This window comes from Ranitomeya variabilis, chromosome 2 (assembly GCF_051348905.1).
Source record: "Ranitomeya variabilis isolate aRanVar5 chromosome 2, aRanVar5.hap1, whole genome shotgun sequence".
Classification (NCBI taxonomy): Eukaryota; Metazoa; Chordata; class Amphibia; order Anura; family Dendrobatidae; genus Ranitomeya; species Ranitomeya variabilis.
In genome coordinates, this window is record NC_135233.1 from 978,193,099 (window position 1) to 978,215,305 (window position 22,207).

A 22,207-nucleotide genomic window follows, 5' to 3' on the forward strand; every position below is an offset into this window, starting at 1 on the left:
CCCCCGTTTGCTCCATCCTCCCTTCTTACACAGTTGCCTCTGTTCTGCTCCCCTCCATGTTTCCTTAGCTTCCCTCTCGGTCTGCCTCTTTCTCTGATCTGCTCCTGCAGGACTGATGTTCCTCTGCCACTTTCTCAGCTTCCAGACCCCTGGTGAGGGTGGGCCGTCTGAAAGCCTCCTACTGGTTCTTACTTAAGGTACCGTCACACTCCGCGACGCTGCAGCGATATAGACAACGAGCCGATCGCTGCAGCGTCGCTGTTTAGGTCGCTGTAGAGATGTCAAACACAGCAGCTCCACAACGATGCAGGAGCGATCCTGTGACGTAACGGTGACTCACTTATCGTTCTCACAGGTCGTTACCTCCATGTAAAACATTGCTGGCATCGTTGCTTTTGCTGTCAAACACGACGATACACGCCGATCTGACGACCAAATAAAGTTCTGGACTTCTAGCTCCGACCAGCGATATCACAGCGGGATCCAGATCGCTGCTGTGTGTCAAACACAACAAGATCGCTATTCAGGACGCTGCAATGTCACGGATCGTCGTCGTTCTCGTTGTAAAGTTGCTCAGTGTGAAGGTACCTTTACTGGTATTATCTCCCTACACCACAGAAGAGGGAGACTGAGATAATGTGCTGCATGCAGACTGGGCCAGGTGCTGGGCTGCCTGAGGCCCGATAGGATCCTGGGTTGCTCGGCCACCTTTAGTAACAGTCGGCCTGGAGGGTCACTTTAATATTTCTCTTTGTACCTGATTGTTGGGATCAGAGATGATTTCACAGCCCGAGATAACAGCTGGCTTGTGTAGAATCACAGACAGAAATGAAGTGATACAAGCAACGACTATTTCTAATAAAATTTTAATGAGCAGCATTGTGGGAATGAAAAGAAAGCTGATGTGCCTGTGACTAAAGGATCCGTCTCCTCTGAAGATAATTAGCTGCAGTTAGTCATGATGGCTGTCGCTGTCCATAAGGCGTGTGTATATATCTCCTAGGCTCTCCCTATAAGAGACATGAAGATCGTTCTCCTCCTTCCTCACCAGTCAGTTGGACTCAATTCCTGTAGCACAGCTCAATAAGACCTTTTTGTTTTAGTGGGCAAAGACTAATAAATGGGACATGACACATATAGAAAAATCTTAATCTTTGGAATAATGCATTCTCCTATTTTAACCATGTCAATGCCAAAAAACACCCCACTCTCGAGTAATAGTTACCCCTTTTAGCCTCTTTTCTGTGGGTGGCACCAGCTTATCCCGTGTGCCCAGGAAGAGGCACACTCTCCCAGGAGGACATTGTAGTCATCATCTGCTGAACCCGGCAGAGAGAGCACTCGGACACCCGGCCTCGGTGATGGCTCTGTCTGTGGATCCAGCTTCTGCACACGCTGCATTTCCCCGGCCTCCTACTGTCGGATCACTGCAGGTAAAGGGCAGGGACGCGTCTCAGAACATCCGCACACCACTGACTAACGTTCCAGCCACATTATTGCCGATGGTAATATATACAAAACCGCACATTTTTTTAATGGATGTTAATTGTAAATTCCCTTTTGACATTCTTTGAGTTATGAAAACTACTCTTCGATAGACCACACTATTAGGATAAGTTCCCACAGGGTGTTTTTGTTGCTTTTTTTTCTGCAGCAAAATCTTGGCACAAAAGAAGCTGTCATAAATGCAGGTTTAGGTGTGTTTTTGTTGAGTTTTTTGTTGCATATTTGGTGCTGTTTTTTGGTGCGTTTTTTTTTTTTCTTTGTCCATGCTTATGTCTTTGGATTTTCAGCAGCAAATAATACCTGCGTTTTTGCTGCGGTTTTTTTCAACACCCATTTAAATCAATGGGTGAAAAAATGCAGCAAAAACGCTGAAGGAAGTGACATCCTCTGTCCAAAAGACGCAGTAAAGCACAAAATACTGATCAAACAAAAACAAATGTGTGTGCATGAGATTTCTGAAATCTCATACGCTTTGCTGGTATTGTAAAAAGCAGCTGAAAATTGGCATAAAAAAACTCAGCAAAAAACGCCCTGTGTGAACTTACCCTTAATGGAAAATAAAAAGTTAGGTCCCTAAAATGTTTCCAGATTGGTACCCACAGAGCATATCACTGGGCAGACCCTATTTGCTTTTTCTTGATATTTGGGAATCTCGTAACACCCAATAGTCCACTGGGCTTTAACCTGCGTCTCTAACTACAAATCCCAGCATTACCTGGCAGCCTCTGGTTGAAGACCATTGCATATAAGGAGTTCTATGAAAAGTGAAGAAAAAATAAGGAAAATGTTATTAATTAGAAAATAGGATGGGTTTCTGTTGCTGGAGAAGCCCTGTAATGTGATCCTGACCGCTTTCTAAGTCCGATGTGTAGGGTACAGATCGTGGGTTAGTTCAGGTCTCCTGTCGTCATGTGGCTCTGTGTGGTCACAGTGCTGGTACCCACTGTCACCTACAGACTGAGGCTGCCTAAAGTCCCTCACCCCGCCAAAAAAATGAGCCTAATGTCAACTGATATCTGCTGATATTGACTGGTTGGGCTGAAAGTCTTTATATGAGGACAATTGATTGCTGGGAGTTAAAGCTTGTGAATGTCTGATTCCAGACTGCCTATTTCTTTTGTTTCTAAGGCCTGTCTGACAGCGGCTCTCATAGAGAACTCTGGAGCACTCTGTCACACAGGTGCTCATGTGTACGGCAAACACGCCAAGATGGCTGCTGGTTACACCAACATTGAATGTGTATGGTGGCATTGAAGGAAACGGTCAGCAGATTTTTGGACCCTAAGCTACAGTTGTGGCCAAACGTATTGACACCCCCTGCAATTCTGTCAGATAATACTCAGTTTCTTCCTGAAAATGATTGCAAACACAAATTCTTTGGTATTATTATCTTCATTTAATTTGTCTTAAATGAAAAAAACACAAAAAGAATTGTCCTAAAGCCAAATTGGATATAATTCCACACCAAACATAAAAAAGGGGGTGGACAAAAGTATTGGCACTGTTCGAAAAATCATGTGATGCTTCTCTAATTTGTGTAATTAACAGCACCTGTAACTTACCTGTGGCACCTAACAGGTGTTGGCAATAACTAAATCACACTTGCAGCCAGTTGACATGGATTAAAGTTGACTGAACCTCTGTCCTGTGTCCTTGTGTGTACCACATTGAGCATGGAGAAAAGAAAGAAGACCAAAGAACTGTCTGAGGACTTGAGAAACCATATTGTGAGGAAGCATGAGCAATCTCAAGGCTACAAGTCCATCTCCAAAGACCTGAATGTTCCTGTGTCTACCATGCGCAGTGTCATTAAGAAGTTTAAAGCCCATGGCACTGTGGCTAACCTCCCTAGATGTGGACGGAAAAGAAAAATTGACGAGATTTAAGCGCAAGATTGTGCGGATGTTGGATAAAGAACCTCGACTAACATCCAAACAAGTTCAAGCTGCCCTGCAGTCCGAGTGTACAACAGTGTCAACCCGTACTATCCGTCGGCGTCTGAATGAAAAGGGACTGTCTGGTAGGAGACCCAGGAAGACCCCACTTCTTACCCCGAGACATAAAAAAGCCAGGCTGGAGTTTGCCAAAACTTACCTGAAAAAGCCTAAAACGTTTTGGAAGAATGTTCTCTGGTCAGATGAGACAAAAGTAGAGCTTTTTGGGCAAAGGCATCAACATAGAGTTTGCAGGAGAAAAAAAGAGGCATTCAAAGAAAAGAACACGGTCCCTACAGTCAAACATGGTGGAGGTTCCCTGATGTTTTGGGGTTGCTTTGCTGCCTCTGGCACTGGACTGCTTGACCGTGTGCATGGCATTATGAAGTCTGAAGACTACCAACAAATTTTGCAGCATAATGTAAGGCCCAGTATGAGAAAGCTGGGTCTCCCTCAGAGGTCATGGGTCTTCCAGCAGGACAATGACCCAAAACACACTTCAAAAAGCACTAGAAAATGGTTTGAGAGAAAGCACTGGAGACTTCTAAGGTGGCCAGCAATGAGTCCAGACCTGAGTCCCATAGAACACCTGTGGAGAGATCTAAAAATGGCAGTTTGGAGAAGGCGCCCTTCAAATATCAGGGACCTGGAGCAGTTTGCCAAAAAAGAATGGTCTAAAATTCCAGCAAAGCTTTTTAAGAAACTCTGCTTTATAATTTATGTAAAGCTTCTTAACCCCTTCCCGACCCATGACGCCACATAGGCGTCATGAAAACCCGTGCCAATCCGACCCATGACGCCTATGTGGCGTCATGGAATGATCGCGTCCCTGCAGATCGGGTGAAAGGGTTAACTCCTATTTTACCCGATCTGCAGGGAGAGGGGGAGTGGTGCTTCAGCCCAGGGGGGGTGGCTTCACCCCCCCGTGGCTACGATCGCTCTGATTGGCTGTTGAAAGTGAAACTGCCAATCAGAGCGATTTGTAATATTTCACCTAAAAAACAGGTGAAATATTACAATCCAGCCATGGCCGATGCTGCAATATCATCGGCCATGGCTGGAAAACCTGAAGTGACCACCCCCCACCCCACCGATCGCCCCCCCACCGCTCCGTTATGGGGTCCGGTCCCCTCCGTCCTGTGCTCCGCTGCCCCGTGCTCCTGCCCGCTCCCCCGTCCTGCTGTCCGCTCCCCCCGTCCTCCGATCACCCCCCCTGTGCTCAGATCCACCCCCCCACCACCCCTTCATACTTACCGATCCTCCCGGTGTCCGGCCGTCTCCTCGCTGGGCGCCGCCATCTTCCAAAATGGCGGGCGCATGCTCAGTACGCCCGCCGGCCGGCAGATTCCTTACAGGTACATTTTGATCGCTGTGGTAGGTTCTACCACAGCGATCAAAATAAAAAAAATAATAAAACCCCCCCCCTTTATCACCCCCATAGATAGGGACAATAATAAAATAAAGAAAATATATATTTTTTTTTTTTCCCACTGTGGTTAGGGTTAGAACTAGGGTTAGGGTTAGAACTAGGGTTAGGGTTACGGGTAGGGTTAGGGTTATGGCATGTGCGGATTTGGCAGCGGATCCGCAGCGGATCGGCCGCGGATCCGCAGCGGATCGGCCGCGGATCCGCGGCGGATCGGCCGCGGATCGGCCGCGGATCCGCAGCGGATCGGCCGCGGATCCGCGGCGGATCGGCCGCGCATCCGCAGCGGATCGGCCGCTGCGAATTCGTAGCAGTTTTCCATCAGGTTTACAGTACCGTGTACACCTATGGAAAACCAAATCCGCTGTGCCCATGGTGCGGAAAATTCCGTGCAGAAACGCTGCGTTGTATTTTCCACAGCATGTCAATTCTTTGTGCGGATTCCGCAGCGTTTTACACCTGTTCCTCAATAGGAATCCGCAGGTGAAATCCGCACAAAAAAACACTGGAAATCTGCTGTAAATCCGCAGGTAAAACGCAGTGCCTTTTACTTGCAGATTTTTCAAAAGTCGTGCGGAAAAATCTCACACGAATCCGCTACGTGGGCACATACCCTTAGGGTTAGGGTTGGAATTAGGGCTAGGGTTGGAATTAGGGTTACGGGTGTGTTGGGGTTAGGGTTGTGGTTAGGGGTGTGTTGGGGTTAGGGTTGTGTTGGGGTTAGGGTTGGGATTAGGGTTATGGCTACAGTTGGGATTAGGATTAGGGGTGTGTTGGGGTTAGTGTTGAAGTTAGAAATGAGGGGTTTCCACTGTTAGGGCACATCAGGGGTCTCCAAACGCAACATGGCGCCACCATTGATTCCAGCCAATCTTGCATTCAAAAAGTCAAATGGTGCTCCCTCCCTTCCAAGCCCCGACGTGTGCCCAAACAGTGGTTTACCCCCACATTTGGGGTACCAGCGTACTCAGGACAAACTGGGCAACAACTGTTGGGGTCCAATTTCTCCTGTTACCCTTGCAAAAATAAAAAATTACTTGCTAAGACATAATTTTTGAGGAAAGAAGAATTATTTTTTATTTTCACGGCTCTGCGTTGTAAACTTCTGTGAAGCACTTGGAGGTTGAACGTGCTCATCACACATCTAGATAAGTTCCTTGGGGGGTCTAGTTTCCAAAATGGGGTCACTTGTGGGGTGTTTCTACTGTTTAGGCACATCAGGGGCTCTGCAAATGCAACGTGACGCCCGCAGACCATTCCATCAAAGTCTGCATTTCAAATGTCACTACTTCCCTTCCGAGCCCTGACGTGCGCCCAAACAGTGGTTTACCCCCACATATGGGGTATCACTGTACTCACAACAAACTGGGCAACAAACATTGGGGCCCAATTTCTCCTGTTACCCTTGTGAAAATAAAAAATTGCTTGCTAAAACATCTTTTTTGAGGAAAGAAAAATGATTTTTTATTTTCACGGCTCTGCGTTGTAAACTTCTGTGAAGCACTTGGGGGTTGAATGTGCTCATCACACATCTAGATAAGTTCCTTGGGGGGTCTAGTTTCCAAAATGGGGTCACTTGTGGGGTGTTTCTACTGTTTAGGCACATCAGGGGCTCTGCAAATGCAACGTGACGCCAGCAGACCATTCCATCAAAGTCTGCATTCCAAAACGTCACTACTTCCCTTCCGAGCCCCGGCATGTGCCCAAACAGTGGTTTACCCCCACATATGGGGTATCACCGTACTCAGGAGAAACTGGACAACAACTTTTGGGGTCCAATTTCTCCTGTTACCCTTGCAAAAATAAAAAATTCTGGGCTAAAAAAATATTTTTGAGGAAAGGAAACACATTTATTATTTTCACGGCTCTGCGTTATAAACTTCTGCGAAGCACTTGGGGGTTCAAAGTGCTCACCACACATCTAGATTAGTTCCTTGGGGGGTCTAGTTTCCAAAATGGGGTCACGTGTAGGGGAGCTCCAATGTTTAGGCACACAGGGGCTCTCCAAACGCGACATGGTGTCCGCTAACGATTGGAGCTAATTTTCCATTCAAAAAGTCAAATGGCACGCCTCCCCTTCCGAGCCTTGCCGTGCACCCAAACAGTGGTTTACCCCCACATATGAGGTATCAACATACTCAGCAGAAATTGCCCAACAAATTTTAGGATCCATTTTATCCTGTTGCCCATGTGAAAATGAAAAAATTGAGGCTAAAAGAAATTTTGTGTGAAAAAAAAGTACTTTTTAATTTTTACGGATCAATTTGTGAAGCACCTGAGAGTTTAAAGTGCTCACTATGCTTCTAGATAAGTTCCTTGGGGGGTCTACTTTCCAAAATGGGGTCACTTGTGGGAGCGCTCCAATGTTTAGGCACACGGGGGCTCTCCAAACGTGACATGGTCTCTGCTAGCGATGGAGATCATTTTTCATTCAAAAAGTCAAATGGCGCTCCTTCCCTTCCGAGCCTTACCATGTGCCCAAACAGTGGTTTACCCCCACATGTGAGGTATCAGTGTACTCAGGAGAAATTGTCCAACAAATTTTAGGATCCATTTTATCCTGTTGCCCATGTGAAAATGAAAAAATTGAGGCTAAAATAATTTTTTTGTGAAAAAAAAGTACTGTTTAATTTTTACGGATCAATTTGTGAAGCACCTGGGGGTTTAAAGTGCTCACTATGCTTCTAGATAAGTTCCTTGGGGGGTCTAGTTTCCAAAATGGGGTCACTTGTGGGGGAGCTCCAATGTTTAGGCACACGGGGGCTCTCCAAACGCGACATGGTGTCTGCTAAAGATTGGAGCCAATTTTTCATTCAAAAAGTCAAATGGCGCTCCTTTCCTTCCAAGCCCTGCCGTATGCCCAAACAGTGGTTTACCCCCACATATGAGGTATCAGCGTACTCAGGACAAATTGGACAACATCGTTCGTGGTCCAGTTTTTCCTTTTACCCTTGGGAAAATAAAAAAAATGTTGCTAAAAGATCATTTTTGTGACTAAAAAGTTAAATGTTCATTTTTTCCTTCCATGTTGCTTCTGCTGCTGTGAAACACCTGAAGGGTTAATAAACTTCTTGAATGTGGTTTTGAGCACCTTGAGGGGTGCAGTTTTTAGAATGGTGTCACTTTGGGGTATTTTCAGCCATATAGAACCCTCAAACTGACTTCAAATGTGAGGTGGTCCCTAAAAAAAATGGTTTTGTAAATTTTGTTGTAAAAATGAGAAATCACTGGTCAAATTTTAACCCTTATAACTTCCTAGCAAAAAAAAAATTTGTTTCCAAAATTGTGCTGATGTAAAGTAGACATGTGGGAAATGTTATTTATTAACTATTTTGTGTCACATAACTCTCTGGTTTAACAGAATAAAAATTCAAAATGTGAAAATTGCGAAATTTTCAAAATTTTCGCCAAATTTCCGTTTTTTTCACAAATAAACTCAGAAATTATCGACCTAAATTTACCACTAACATGAAGCCCAATATGTCACGAAAAAACAATCTCAGAATCGCTAGGATCCGTTGAAGCGTTCCTGAGTTATTACCTCATAAAGGGACACTGGTCAGAATTGCAAAAAACGGCAAGGTCATTAAGGCCAAAATAGGCTGGGTCATGAAGGGGTTAAAGTGAACCTGTCAGCTGGATTTTGCACAGTAACCTACAGACGGTGTCAGGTCAGCGCTGTTATAGGGATTAAAATGATACCTGGTGATGAAATCCGTCTTGTGGTTGTTGTTTAATCTGTATTTTCAGTTTTGCCTTAACCCCTTACCGACCTCCGCCGTACTATTACAGCGGAGGTCGGATCCCCTGCTTTGATGTATTCTCCAGCGGTGAGCCCGCATCAAAACTGTTTTGAACAGCTGACATGTGTGCGCAATAGCGTCGGGTGAAATCACTATTTACCCTCCGCTGTTAACTAATTAAATGCCGCTGTCGAATGCTGACAGCGGCATTTAACCGGCGCTTCCGGCCATCGGGCCGGACATGCGCACATCACCGACCCCCGTCACATGATCGGCATAGTAACCAGAGGTCTCCTTGAGACCTCTATGGTTACTGATGCCGGCTTGCTGTGAGTGCCACTCTGTGGTCGGCGCTCATGGCAATCCTGCAATTCAGCTACATAGGAGCGATCTGATGATCGTTGCTATGTAGCTGAGCCGATTAGGCTATGCCAGCTTCTAGCCTCCTATTGAATCATGGCAAAAGTAAGAAAAAAAAACAAAAAATGAAAAAAATAATGTTTAAATAACACCCCATTCAAAATAAAACAATAAAAAAATCAAACCTACACATATTCGGTATCGCCGCATTCAGAATCGCCCGATCTAGCAATAAAAAAAAAAAGCATTAACCTGATCACTAAGCAGTGTAGTGAGAGAAAAATTTGAAATGCCAGAATTACGTTTTTTGGTCGCCGCGACATTGAATTAAAATGCAATAAAGGGCGAACAAAAGAACGTATCTGCACCAAAATGGTATCATTAAAAACGTCAGCTCGGCACGCAAAAAATAAGCCCTCACCTGACCCCAGATCACGAAAATTGGAGACGCTACGGGTATTGGAAAATTGCGCAATTTTAATTTTTTTTCTTTAGCAAAGTTTGGAATTTTTTTTTACAACGTAGATAAAAAATAAACTGGTCATGTTAGGTGTCTATGAGCTCGTAATGACCGGGAGAATCATAATGGCAGGTCAGTTTGGGCATTTAGTGAACCTAGCAAAAAAGCCAAAAAAACAAGTGTGGGATTGCACTTTTTTTGTAATTTCACCGCACTTGGAATTTTTTTCCCGTTTTCTAGTACATGACATGCTAAAACCAATGGTGTCGTTCAAAAGTGCAACTTCTCCCACAAAAAACAAGCCCTCACATGCCAAATTGACAGAAAAATAGAAAAGTTATGGCTCTGGGAAGGAGGGGAGCGAAAAACGAGAATGCAAAAACTGAAAAGGGCAAGGTCTTGAAGGGGTTAATGGTATGCTCGTGCTTCGGGGCGGCCTGTGGGGGGGTCTTCATGTTGTTCTCTGCTTAGGTATTCATAATGCTGACTGCTGACAGGTCACTGATCCCTCACTGACCTGCCCCCTAGTTTGCATGGCGCCTGCAATGTCGCATAATCGCATGTGTACTGTGTTGTCAATAAATGTACTTGAGGTTTTCCTGAGGAGTAAAATAAAAAATCAATATGAAAATAATGCCCACCGCACCTGCGCAGTAGCAGCTATCAGTGTATATAGATATATTGAGGTGATCCGATAGCTGCCATTGCGCAGGCAGCGCCATCTTGCTAGAGAAGGGAAAATAAAAAATTGCTCCTCCAGAATGGCACCGCCCGCGCAGTAGCACCCATCGGCGATGGCCACCATGCATATTCCCTCCGCATCTCCCACAGTAGACAGCACCCTGTTACTAGGCAGTGGGCTCAGGGCGTCCTTGTGCCCTGTGTGGGTGTTTAGGATCTGTCCTGGGAATAGGTTCACTGTAGGATGGCTTCACCGTCTCATGTTCACTGCACACAACACATTTAGGCTGGGTTCACATTAGCGTTTGTGCGCAGCGTATGATCTGCCTAGATCCTAATGCGTCATGTGTACATATCTTTAACATGGGGTGCGCAGGGACGTGTGTTTGCATGCGTCGTTTTGCGGTGTGTGGCGGTGTCCGGCGAACGCAACATGTTGCATTTTTGAGGCTGCAAATATTGTGCAATTATGCGCATGCGGATGATTGTGTCAAAAAAACACATTTCTGTCTATGGGAACACATTTGGTACGCAAGGACATGCGTATGCATGTGTTCGATACGCATGCGTACTTCAGACTGTGCATATCCAGGAAATGATGTCACCAACTCCACCATGCGCATAAAAAGAAAAAAAGCAAACGCGTGCACACGCAGCATTTTTTTGCGTCATGCTTTAGATGATGCGGAGGTGTAAGCATGTGTTTTGGCATGTTTGCGCATGCAGATGATACGCTGCACACAAACGCTTATGTGAATCTTGCCTTTGTATGGCTGAAATAGTCAAAATAAGTGTGTATGATACTTCTATAGTTTTTTTTTTTTTTTTTCCCCATCGGTGGAACCTTTTATGACCTAAACAAATGAGTGATGTTAATCAGTAGCTGGCCCCAGATTTGCACGCCATCATTGGAAGATATAACCAGAGCAGCAATTATCAGATCAGCCGTGAACGACCAGTTGTAATGAAACTGAAGAACAGAACATTGAGGCCAGCTATAGATGGGCCCTTGATGTTGCCATGGCATGTTGTGTCCTGTGTTCTGTTGGTAATTTACCCTCCGTTACTTACTTATGTCTGGCCTTATGAAGCTGATGACCTGTACCTAGGACTGGTCAATAGTATCAGACTGTTGGGGCCCCTGACACCCATCACATCCACCCATCATCTGCTTTACTGCCCGGTGGCCACCAGATGTAGGCTGTAAATGGAGCCTGAATTGCAGATTGGCCCCTGTTGAATGTGAGTCGGTCACTACAGTGAATGGAGCCAAACGGTTGTAGTGTTGTGCGCTCTTCACACATGTGCGGCAGCATTTGATCAGTGGTGGTGGCTGACCCCTTCTGATCTTGTATCTGAAGGCTGGGTGACCCCTGTGCAATGAAGCCAATTGAATTCTGATAAGCTGCCTTGTGATATCAGCCGTGTGGTATGTCCGACATCATGTAGGTTACAGTGCGGCTCAGTAAATGGTAACGTATGAATGTAATTTATCAGATAAGATTCCCTAGAGCATAACAGTTGCCGTGCTGGGCCGGGGTCAACTGCTGGAGGACAGAACCGCTTAGAGTGAAACAGTCAAAACATGTTGAGCAACTTTTCTAGTCAAACACTTTGACTGTTTTTCAGTTGAATAATAAGTTCCTTCCTTTTAATTACCGTCTCACAAGGTTTTCCCATTCCTGACTTTTCTAACATGACATTGCAGTGAAGCCCTACATGCAGTGGGACAAAATAAAATGTCTTCCAGGTATACCTGCACAAATCATCCTTTCAGGGTCAATGCCCATTATTTGTCTGTGAGCTGACCGCTATCCACGTGGTCGTCTGCACAGTATGCCGCTAATCTTTAGTGCACTGGGTTTATTACTGACCTTTGTATTGCTCTTTGCATACACTGACAGTCAAGATCGTGCTGCTATATGTGCCCATGTACACCAGCGAGACACCAGGGCAGTCCTGCCTAAAGCTGAAATATGGAGTCTGATTTACAGAAGATGGAGGGAGTGCAGGAGTGTGAGCCACAATATCCTGGTGGTGCCAGAACCTCCGTCAATACCTTCCAAGTGTTGATCATTTTTTGTAGCTTCCTGATGTTGTAAGATGAGCAGCTCTGGGTTATGCAGCTCTAAGGGTATGTACACACGTAGAATGGTCCACTGCGGATTTTTCCACAGAGGATTTGATAAATCCGCAGGGCAAAAACAGTGTTTTTCCTGCAGATTTATCGCGGATTTACTGCGGATTTACCGTGGTTTTACACCTGCGGTTTTCTATTATGGAGCAGGTGTAAAACCGCTGCGGATTCTGCACAAAGAATTGACATGCTGCGGAATGTAAACCGCTGCGTTTCTGTGCGTTTTTGTGCATTGTGGATTGCGTTTCCCATAGGTTTACATTGTACTGTAAACGCATGGGAAACTGCTGCGGATTCGGTCTGGTTAGTGGGAAGGGACCCATTGGTTCAGGGATTGGAGGCTGGGGGATTCAGGAAGTTTGGAACGGCCATGACATTGATTCAAAAGGTATGGGAGACAATTAAAAAGACAAGGGGAGTGGGACTTTTAACAAATCTCTCCCCAATATGGCACAATGAAATATTACCTGAAGTTATTAAAATAGGGGAATTAAAAAATTGGAAAGCATTGGGTATTCAACATGTAGCTCAGATTCAGGACGCACAATGACTGTTATCCTTTGGGGCACTGCAGGAGAGTTACGGGTTGCAGGAGACCTGTAGGTTTCAATATGGACAGTTGAGACAATGCCTATCCTTCGCAGAGCAAAACGGTTGATATGGGAATTTATAGAGATATTCTGGTAGACTGTCTGTGCAACGGGAGGAACGAAAGGGGTAGTCTCAGATATTTATAGGGATTTGTTGTATACCTTTCTTAATAGATTCCCTATTAAAGCAAAAGAGAAATGGGAGAAAGAGTTGGGAAGGATAGAGGAGGATATCATGGAGTATATTCCCCAATTGTTAAGTGAGCTGGGTAGACTTTCGCAATTATATGTACTTCACAGAGTATATAGAAGTCTGTCACAGCCCTACCTTCTATAGTCTGAGTGTCCTAGGTGTCAGTCTGAGGGGGCAGGCATTCTACACATGTTATGGCAATGTACGAGATTGAATTCATACTGGTTGGATGTGGGAGAAGCAATTGGGAAATCGTATGGCTGTACAATTGAAAGAGATCCTGTGATATATATTTTGGGATACGTGGAAGAGATCAGAGTTCCAAATCATTATAAAGATTATTGTATGTTGCGCGAAAGCTAATTGCCAGGCACTGGTTGAGTGAGGTACCGCCGACTCTGCAGGAATTTTATAGACTGTCTGATATGGTTATTAATATGGAAAAGGGTATTTATGAAAAAGGAAAAGTGTGAAAACCTTTGAAACACTTTGCAAACCGTGGATGGAGAGGAACTGATTCCAAGGTAATGTGGCTTTATTATGTAAGCAATGTATGCTATTGTCCTATTCTTGTTTATAGAGGCTTAAAGGGAGGGGGGGATGGGGGACTGTTTCAAAAACTTTTTGTAACATGTTTATTCTCCTTTTTTGACACCATTGTCTGTCAACTTGACTACTGTTAATAAAAAATTATCTGATTTAAAAAGAAACTCCCATTTCCATGCATGATGCTGCCCTCTTTCACTCGTCCATTAGTGCCTTTGTGGATCTTTGGGCGTCTACCATGTCAACTAGATGTATATCTCCCAGGGTGGCAGTAAGATCTATCTGGATCTGCCAAGCTCCTTGGTGGATTCCAGTGACCTTTAGGCAACTCAGTCCTTGCTTAGAGTGGGTACCGTCTCACATTGGCACTTTGATCGCTATGACTGCACGATCCGTGACGTTCCAGCGATATCCATACGATATCGCTGTGTCTGACACGCAGCAGCGATCAGGGACCCCGCTGAGAATCATACGTCGTAGCAGATCGTTTGAAACTTTATTTCATCGCTGGATCTCCCGCTATCATCGCTGCATCGGTGTGTGTGACACCGATCCAGCGATGCGTTCACATTCTGGTGTCCGTCAGGTCCCTGGCCGTCTGCTTCCCTGCACTGACTGTGAGCGCCGGCCGTAAAGTGAAAGCACAGCGGTGATGTCACCGCTCTGCTTTGGCCGGCGCTTACACAGGATGCAGAAGGAGTGCAGGGAAGCGGACGCAGGCACCGGAATGTGAGTATGTGTTTTTTTTATTTTGTTTGCGCTGGTAACCAGGGTAAACATCGGGTTACTAAGCGCGGCCCTGCGCTTAGTAACCCGATGTTTACCCTGGTTACCCGGGGACTTCGGCATCGTTGGTCGCTGGAGAGCTGTCTGTGTGACAGCTCCCCAGCGACCACACAACGACTTGCCAACGATCACGGCCAGGTCGCATCGATGGTCGTGATCGTTGGTAAATCGTTTTGTGTAACGGTACCCTTAGGCAACTCAGTCCTTGCTTAGAGTGGGTATCGGCTCTATTTACCTTTTCAGTAGGATCGGCCGGCCTCCCTTAGCACATGTATGATTGTAGTACATGGGTTACCTTTGCAGAAAGTCCAGAGGAAAGAGACTTTCCCTTCACTCATTGGACAAATCCCATTTAGTTTTCACTAGTCTACGGGGCAGCCAGTCACCCTCTAGTCACTGGTGGCTAACTCCCTCAATGCTGAGGTCTCACACAGCTCAGTCTGACTCAGCGGTAACTTCTCCCAGGGCTTATATCCCTAGTTTTAGCTTTCCAGATGGTTGACGTCAGGCACCAGCCACGACTACATCTCCTCTCAGGACTCTGTCACCTAGTCGGTTTTTTAGTCTATTGAACCTTATCCTGGTCAGCTCAATGGCTGCCTTTCTGGGACATCTCTGGCTTTGCTATACCATGACCGCTCTGGCACTCCTGGTCTCTGTTCCATGCAGTTCTCACTCAGGACTTGGATATTTGTTCCAGGTTCCAGTGCACTAATACACCTCTCTTGATGGGCAAGCTCACTTGGTCTAGTCTTACTTTCTCTCTTCCTTATCCGCTAAGGTGCCCAGTACAACACAATATATACATTGCATATGCAATATACATACAAGGTGGGAACATTAAAGTATCAGCAAACATTTATCTCAAAGTGGCTGAGATACTTGTAGGGTTTGTCCTCCTTCAACGAACTTCAGCCCATAGGTTCGGTTCCGTGTAAAATAGCAAGCTGAGCGTTGCTTACTGTCAGTCTTCAGTGCTGTCACTGCCCAGGTCTTTGTTGATTGGCAGCTGCAGTCATTTCACATCTCCAGCGCTGCAGTCAATCACTGAGTTCAACAGCTCTGTTTATGTAGATGGTATGAGATTCTGAGCATAGTAATTTAGGAGCAGGACAAAGGTACTGGATGTGATGAGAGTCGGCAAAACTTATTTCTCTACACATCACTGAACCTATGGTCTGAAGTTGGTTGACACAGGACAACCCTTTTAATCTCCTGCCCCGCTCACCCACCTAATGAGACTTGTCAGACTTTCTTTAGGTTTCCAGTGTTTGACAGCAAGAATAGCACTGCGGATTACTGCAGGGATCTTGGCAGCATTTATACATCCCAAGCTCTGCTCTTCTCAGAACAGGAGCCCTCACATGGCTGCTCTAGATACTCTATACAGTCCTGCTCATCATTATTGGCACCCATAAAGTGTAAGTACATAATGTGGAATATCTCCTGAATAAAATGAATCATGTGAAGTTTTTTTTTTTCATAAAGCACTTGTGTTAAATACAAGAGAGCAAATGATAAACTACAATTTAAAACCAAAAACACTGGTATTGGCACGTTAAAATAGTATGGAAACAGTTTGACTTGCCTGTGATAAATCACAAATGAAAATTGCCTGTGATTGTCGGTTCCCATGTGACATGAATAGCCAATGAATGATGAGTTCAGTATTTAAAAAAGCCACATGGTAGGCCCTGTTCCTTTGCCACATTGGTGAAGACAAAAGAGATGTCTGAGGACATCAGAACTGCTATTAGCAAGCACAACACTTCTAAAGGGTATAAGGCATCTCCAAAGACCTTGGAATCCCAGGTTCAATTCAACAGTGCGTAATGTTAAGAAGTTTGAGCATGGAACCGTCAAGAACCTCTCTGGATGTGGGAGAAAGTGGAAAATTGACAAGCGATGTCTTCAAAGGTTGGTGAAAATGGTGGAAAAAAAAACAAGTTAAACACCTTAAGGCCAAACTGGAACAGTCTACGGTCATGATTTCAACAAGTATCTTATGCCGCACACTAAGCCAGAGCTAGGACAAGGAAGAAACCATTACTGAAGAAAAGGCATAAAAAGGAGTGACTGCTTTGTCAAAGAGTACCTTGACAAACCACAATCCTTCTGGGAAAATGTTCTGTGGATAGATTGCCAAAAAGCTATTTTTGTTTCATTCAAAGCAACAGTTTGTTTACAGATGGCACAATGAATCTTATAAGGAAAAAAAACACCCTACCAACAGTTAAGCATGGTAGAGGATCCATAATGCTGTTGGTTTGCTTTGCGGTGTCTGGTAATGGAGGCCTTAACCATATCACAGGAATCATGAAATCGGAGAATTGAGATTTTAGAGCGAAATGTCTTACCCAGCGTAAGAAAACTTGATTTGAATCGAAGGTAATGGGTCCTCCAGAAAGGCAATGACTCAAAGCACACATCCAAAAGTACCCAGGAATGGTTGAAAAAATGGATTGTTTTAAATTAGCCAGCAATGAGTATGGACCTCAATCCCACTGAAAATCTTTGGGGTGAGCTGAAATCTGTCATTGGGGAAAAAAAATCTTGCTAACACCTCGAACAAACTGCTAAGTAAGAATGAGAGAAAATACCAGCTAAGAAGTGCAAGAAGCTTATAGATGGCTACAAGAAACACTTGGAGGCTGTCATCAATGCCAAAGGGTGTGCATCCAAGTATTAGGTGTGCCTTTATTGCTCCATGTAGTGTTCATTCTGTTTCTTCTTTAACCCCTTCAAGTCGCGGCCCTTTTTCGTTTTTGCGTTTTCGTTTTTCACTCCCCTCCTTCCCAGAGCCATAACTTTTTTATTTTTCCGTCAATATGGCCATGTGAGGGCTTATTTTTTGCGGGACGAGTTGTACTTTTGAACGACACCATTGGTTTTACCATGTCTTTTACTAGAAAACGGGAAAAAAATTCCAAGTGCGGTGAAATTGCAAAAAAAGTGCAATCCCACACTTGTTTTTTGTTTGCCATTGTGATTCTCTAGGTCATTACGAGTTCATAGACACCAAACATGACTAGTTTTTATTTATCCAAGTGGTGAAAAAAAATTCAAAACTTTGCTTAAAAAAAAAAAAAAAAAAGTGCCATTTTCCGATACCCGAAGCGTCTCCATTTTTCGTGATCTGGGGTCGGGTGAGGGCTTATTTTTTGCATGTTGAGCTGACGTTTTTAATAATATCACTTTTGTGCAGATACGTTCTTTTGATCGCCCGTTATTGCATTTTAATGCAATGTCGTGGTGACCAAAAAAACGTAATTCTGGCGTTTCTAATTTTTTTTCTCGCTACGCTGTTTAGCGATCAGGTTAATGCGTTTTTTTTATTGATAGATCGGGCGATTCTGAACGCGACAATACCAAATACGTGTAGGTTTTTTTTTTTATTTTATTTAGGATGGGGCGAAAGGGGTGTGATTTAAACTTTTGTTTTTTACATTTTTTTCATATTTTTAAAAACATTTTTTTTTTACCTGTGCCATGCTTCTATAGCCTCCATGGGAGGCTAGAAGCTGGCACAACCCGATCGGCTCAGCTACATAGCAGCGATCATCAGATCGCTCCTATCTAGCTGAATTGCAGGCTTGCTATGAGCGCCGACCACAGGGGGGCGCTCACAGCAGGCCGGCATCAGTAACCATAGAGGTCTCAAGGACCTCTATGGTTACCATCCTGACACATCGCCGACCCCCGATCATGTGACCTTTAGTTAAATGCCGCTGTCTGCGTTTGACAGCGGCATTTAACAGGTTAATAGCGGCGGGTGAATAGCGATTTCACCCGCCACTATTGCGCGCACATATCAGCTGTACAAAACAGCTGACATGTCGCGACTTTGATGTGGGCTCAGCGCCGGAGCCCACATCAAAGGGGGGGATTCACGGCATGCGCAGTACATGTACGGCGCATGTCGTGAAAGGGTTAAAATTGCAACATGGAAGTTGAAAAACAATGTTTTGTTGTATTACTTTGGACCACTAATTAAAAAATACTGAGAATATAACTTTGATACCTTTCCATTTATTTCTGACGATATTGTACAGTCTATGAAAAAAATGAAGGGGTGCCAATGGTGAGGAGGACTGTATATACTGTACATTGGTGTCTATGGAGTACGCTACACACATTGCTGTATCTTTGCAGGAATTATCTGGTGTCCTTAGTAATGTGCTAGTTCTGTACATAAATACCATTTTTCATGAGTCACTATGACCTGAGCTTTTTTGTGCAGCAGAACAGATTTGGAAGTATTTGTATGTGGAGAAGTAATATCATGTGCTTCCAAAGCTGCTAAACACTTCTGCATATGCATGTGTAGTGGCTTCTGTGACTATGGTCAGATCAGGAATCTTAGGCCATGTCCATACGCTGTGTTTTTGCGGTGGGTTTTTTTTTCTTGCAGCCAAAAATCTGCTCCTGGCAGGGAAAATGCCCTTTTTTGTTTGTCTCCTGTTTTTGCTGCTCTTTTTAGTGCAGAATACATGTACTTTGAGTATGGTATACAGTTACTTTTATTCATCAAAAATCATTTGTAGCATTTTTTTTTTTGCATATTTTTTTTTTACATTCTCATTGCTTTCTATGGGTGCAAAAACACTGAAAGAATTTGCATGCTGCAGATTTCTGAAACGCTCTTAAATAGTCTAAAAAAAAAAAGTGTGTACATGAGATTTCTGAAATAACTTTTTTTTTTTGCTACTTGTAAACAAAGCCTTTAAAGGGGTTGTCCGCTACTAGGACAAAATGAAATAAAAATAAAAAAAAAATAAAGCTTGTACTCTCCTCCCGTGCTGGCCTTGTTACAGCAGTGTAGGCACCCGCAGTCTCGGGGCTCTCATGCGGTTGTTGTGACGGGGAGTCTGGCGCCCTGTCAGCGCTGGCATCACGGTCTCCGCCTTTGAACCAATTGAACATGAAAAGGCAGTCTGGGCTGCGGCTGCTTTTTCACTCCCTCTTCCTGTCCAATTCGTTCAAACAGTGACGCCAGTGATTGGGCGCCGGGCATCACGTGTCACAACAACTTCACGAGAGTCCCAGGGCTGCAAGTGCCGACACTGCTGGAGTGATGCCGGGAGGTGAGTATACGGTTTTTTTTTTGTTTGTTTGTTTTTTTTTAGCAGTTTAGATGGCTTTCACTCCCTTTGCTTTGTTGTAAGCGGTTTACGGACCATTACTTTTGCTTTAAAATGCAAATAAGACAATGTCAGAATAGCCCCATATAAAGTTTAGCTGAGTACTGACTATGACTTAACATGAGTTTACATGTGATTGGGGATGTAGTTAGAATTTGCCAATTGTATGAGGGTGTTCACACTTAAAGGGAAGGTGCCACCAGTTTTTTGTAGTTTGTTTTTTTGTGAAATTAAGCTTAAAATAGTAAATAAAATGTATTAACGCAATGTTTGCACTGTTTGCAAACATTTCTATATGAAAAATATTATATATTTTCTTACAAATATATATATTGACCACTAGGGGGAGCATTTTCCGTTTTAGAACTCAAGCAGCTATAGTAAGACTTACCAGCTTTACTGTTAGCTGGAAAATTGGGGCAGTAACTGCTGACATCACCATTTCCCTCCCCTTTTGGGTGGTCTAATATCCCTGGGGCAGAATGAAGAGCAGCATCACAGGGCAGAGCAATTTTGTGTGTGACTGCTCTGTGATCTGCTATCACCAGCAGTTACTGCATCAGAAACACAGCTAGAGTTTACAAAAGAGCAGAACACAGTGGGCTCAGCAGCATGGTGGACTGGAGGAAAAGTGAAGACATGTGGTGTTTATGTATGGAGCAGCATTATCTGAGCAGAGCTGTCTGTGACTCATCCCTCAGTAAGATAAGAAGGAGATCCAGGTCTGCAGTGAATGGCCAGGCATTGTGGAGGGAGGGGAGAGATACATTGGTATGGCTGAGAAAGACTGATGGGAGAGAGACATGTAGAATGATGAGTGAGACACATATTGAGCATGCTATGCTATATTGTGTGCATGCTATGTCTCTCCTGTTTTGTGACTAACACTCTTGCCATCCCCCCTTCCCCCACCTTAATCCCTGCCCTGACAGCTCTCCTGCTCTCTCACCAGGTGTCAGCTCCCTCTCTGCAGGCTGTGAATGCAGCTTACCAGAGATCTCCCGGACTGTGTGTGAGGAGGCGGAGACAGAGCAGGAGAAGCACACAAGGAGGGCAGGGACTGTGTGTGAGGAGGCAGAGACAGAGCAGGAGAAGCACACAGGGAGGGCAGCGTGTGAGAGCAGAGGATGTCTGCTCAGGGCGTGCTTCTCTCCTGTGATAGAGTAAGTGGAGCTCGGCAGATAGCACTGGGCTATAATAAAATGGAGGCCAGTCACACCTACAGCAGTGAATTGTGCAGCCCACAGAGGCGTGCCCAGCTCACTGCTAATGTTGCTGCAATGTTATAGATAGGGTCAGCGCCGGTCTACTATCTCCTATGTCCATGGGGAGCCGTAAAATGACACTGATAGCGTCGTGAACTGCTGTGAAACCAAGATGTCAGCCCCCAGTGCCTTCTTTAAACTCATATAACACACGAAATCTGTTTCACATGCATTTAAAACTTGGTTATAGCAGCATGTTATGCTACATTAAAGTGATTTATTAATGATCTACAAACGCGGTACCTTCCCTTTAAGCAACTGCTTTCTATAGTTATATTAACCGTTTCCCCCTCTCATTGGATTTGTACAGATTTTTGGTATTACTAAAAAAATAAAGTTCTGATGTGATTATTTTATATATGTATGTGTATATATCCATCTACCAGATGTGTGTTTGTGTATGTATGTACAGGTGATTCTCACAAAATTAGAATATCATCAAAAAGTTGTCCAGAATGCCGTCATTGACACACTCCACAAGGAATATAACTATTGCATTTCATTTGGAAATCAAGGTCCCAGAGTCTGGAGGAAGGGTGGAGAGGCCACAATCCAAGCTTTTTGAGGTCTAGTGTGAGGTTTCCACAATCAGTGATGGTTTGGGGAGCCATGTCATCTTCTGGTGTAGGTCCACTGTGTTTTATCAAGACCAAAGTCAGCGCAGCAGTCTAACAGGAAAATTTAGAGCACTTCATGCTTCTCTCTGCCGACAAGCTTTTTGGAGATGGAAATTTCATTCTCCAGCAGGACCTGGCCCCTGTCCATACTGGCAAAAGTACCAATACCTGGTTTATAAACAACAGTATCACTGTGCTTGATTGGCCTGCAAACTCGTCTGACCTTAACCCCATACAGAATCTATAGTGTATTGTCAAGAGGAGGATGAGAGACACCAGATCCAACAATGGAGACGAGCTGAAGGCAGCTATCAAAGCAACCTGGGCTTCCATAACACCTCAGCAGTGCCACAGGCTGATCGCCTCCATGCCACACCGCATTGATGCAGTAATTGATCAAAAGAAGCCCTGACCAAGTATTGAGTGCATTTACTAAACATACATTTCAGTAGGCCAACATTTCAGATTTTAAAATCATTTTTCAATCTGGTGTTATAATGTATTCTAATTTACTGAGATAATGACTTTTGGGTTTTCATTGGCTGTAAGCCATAATCAACATTAACAGAAATAAACACTTGAAATGCATCACTCTGTCTGTAATGACTATATAATATACGAGTTTCACTTTTTGTATTGAAGAACTGAAATAAATTAATTTGTTGATACTCTAATTTTGTTAGAAGCACCTTTTTATATATACTATGATCTCCATTTTAATGAATGCGGAAAGTGTTGTGCAAATGTCTGACTGTCACGTTTTACTAATATTTGTGGGTAAATATTTTAAAAAAATATATTCAGTTTAACATCTTAAAGACC

General features: G+C 44.2%; 1 protein-coding gene and 1 long non-coding RNA gene across 3 annotated transcripts in view; one reads left to right on the forward strand and one right to left on the reverse strand.

The window, feature by feature from the left end:
* The window catches only part of CUL3 (cullin 3), a 132,557-nt gene that overhangs the window by 11,635 nt on the left and 98,715 nt on the right, over positions 1 to 22,207 (forward strand). The window lies entirely within an intron of this gene.
* The window catches only part of LOC143808335 (uncharacterized), a 42,509-nt gene continuing 20,430 nt past the window's right edge, over positions 129 to 22,207 (reverse strand). Inside the window, exons 3-5 of the long non-coding RNA XR_013221932.1 lie at positions 2,222 to 2,261; positions 1,226 to 1,427; positions 129 to 1,113 (exon numbers count right to left, since the gene is read on the reverse strand). This is a non-coding gene — a long non-coding RNA (uncharacterized LOC143808335). The remainder of the gene's footprint in view (positions 1,114 to 1,225; positions 1,428 to 2,221; positions 2,262 to 22,207) is intronic.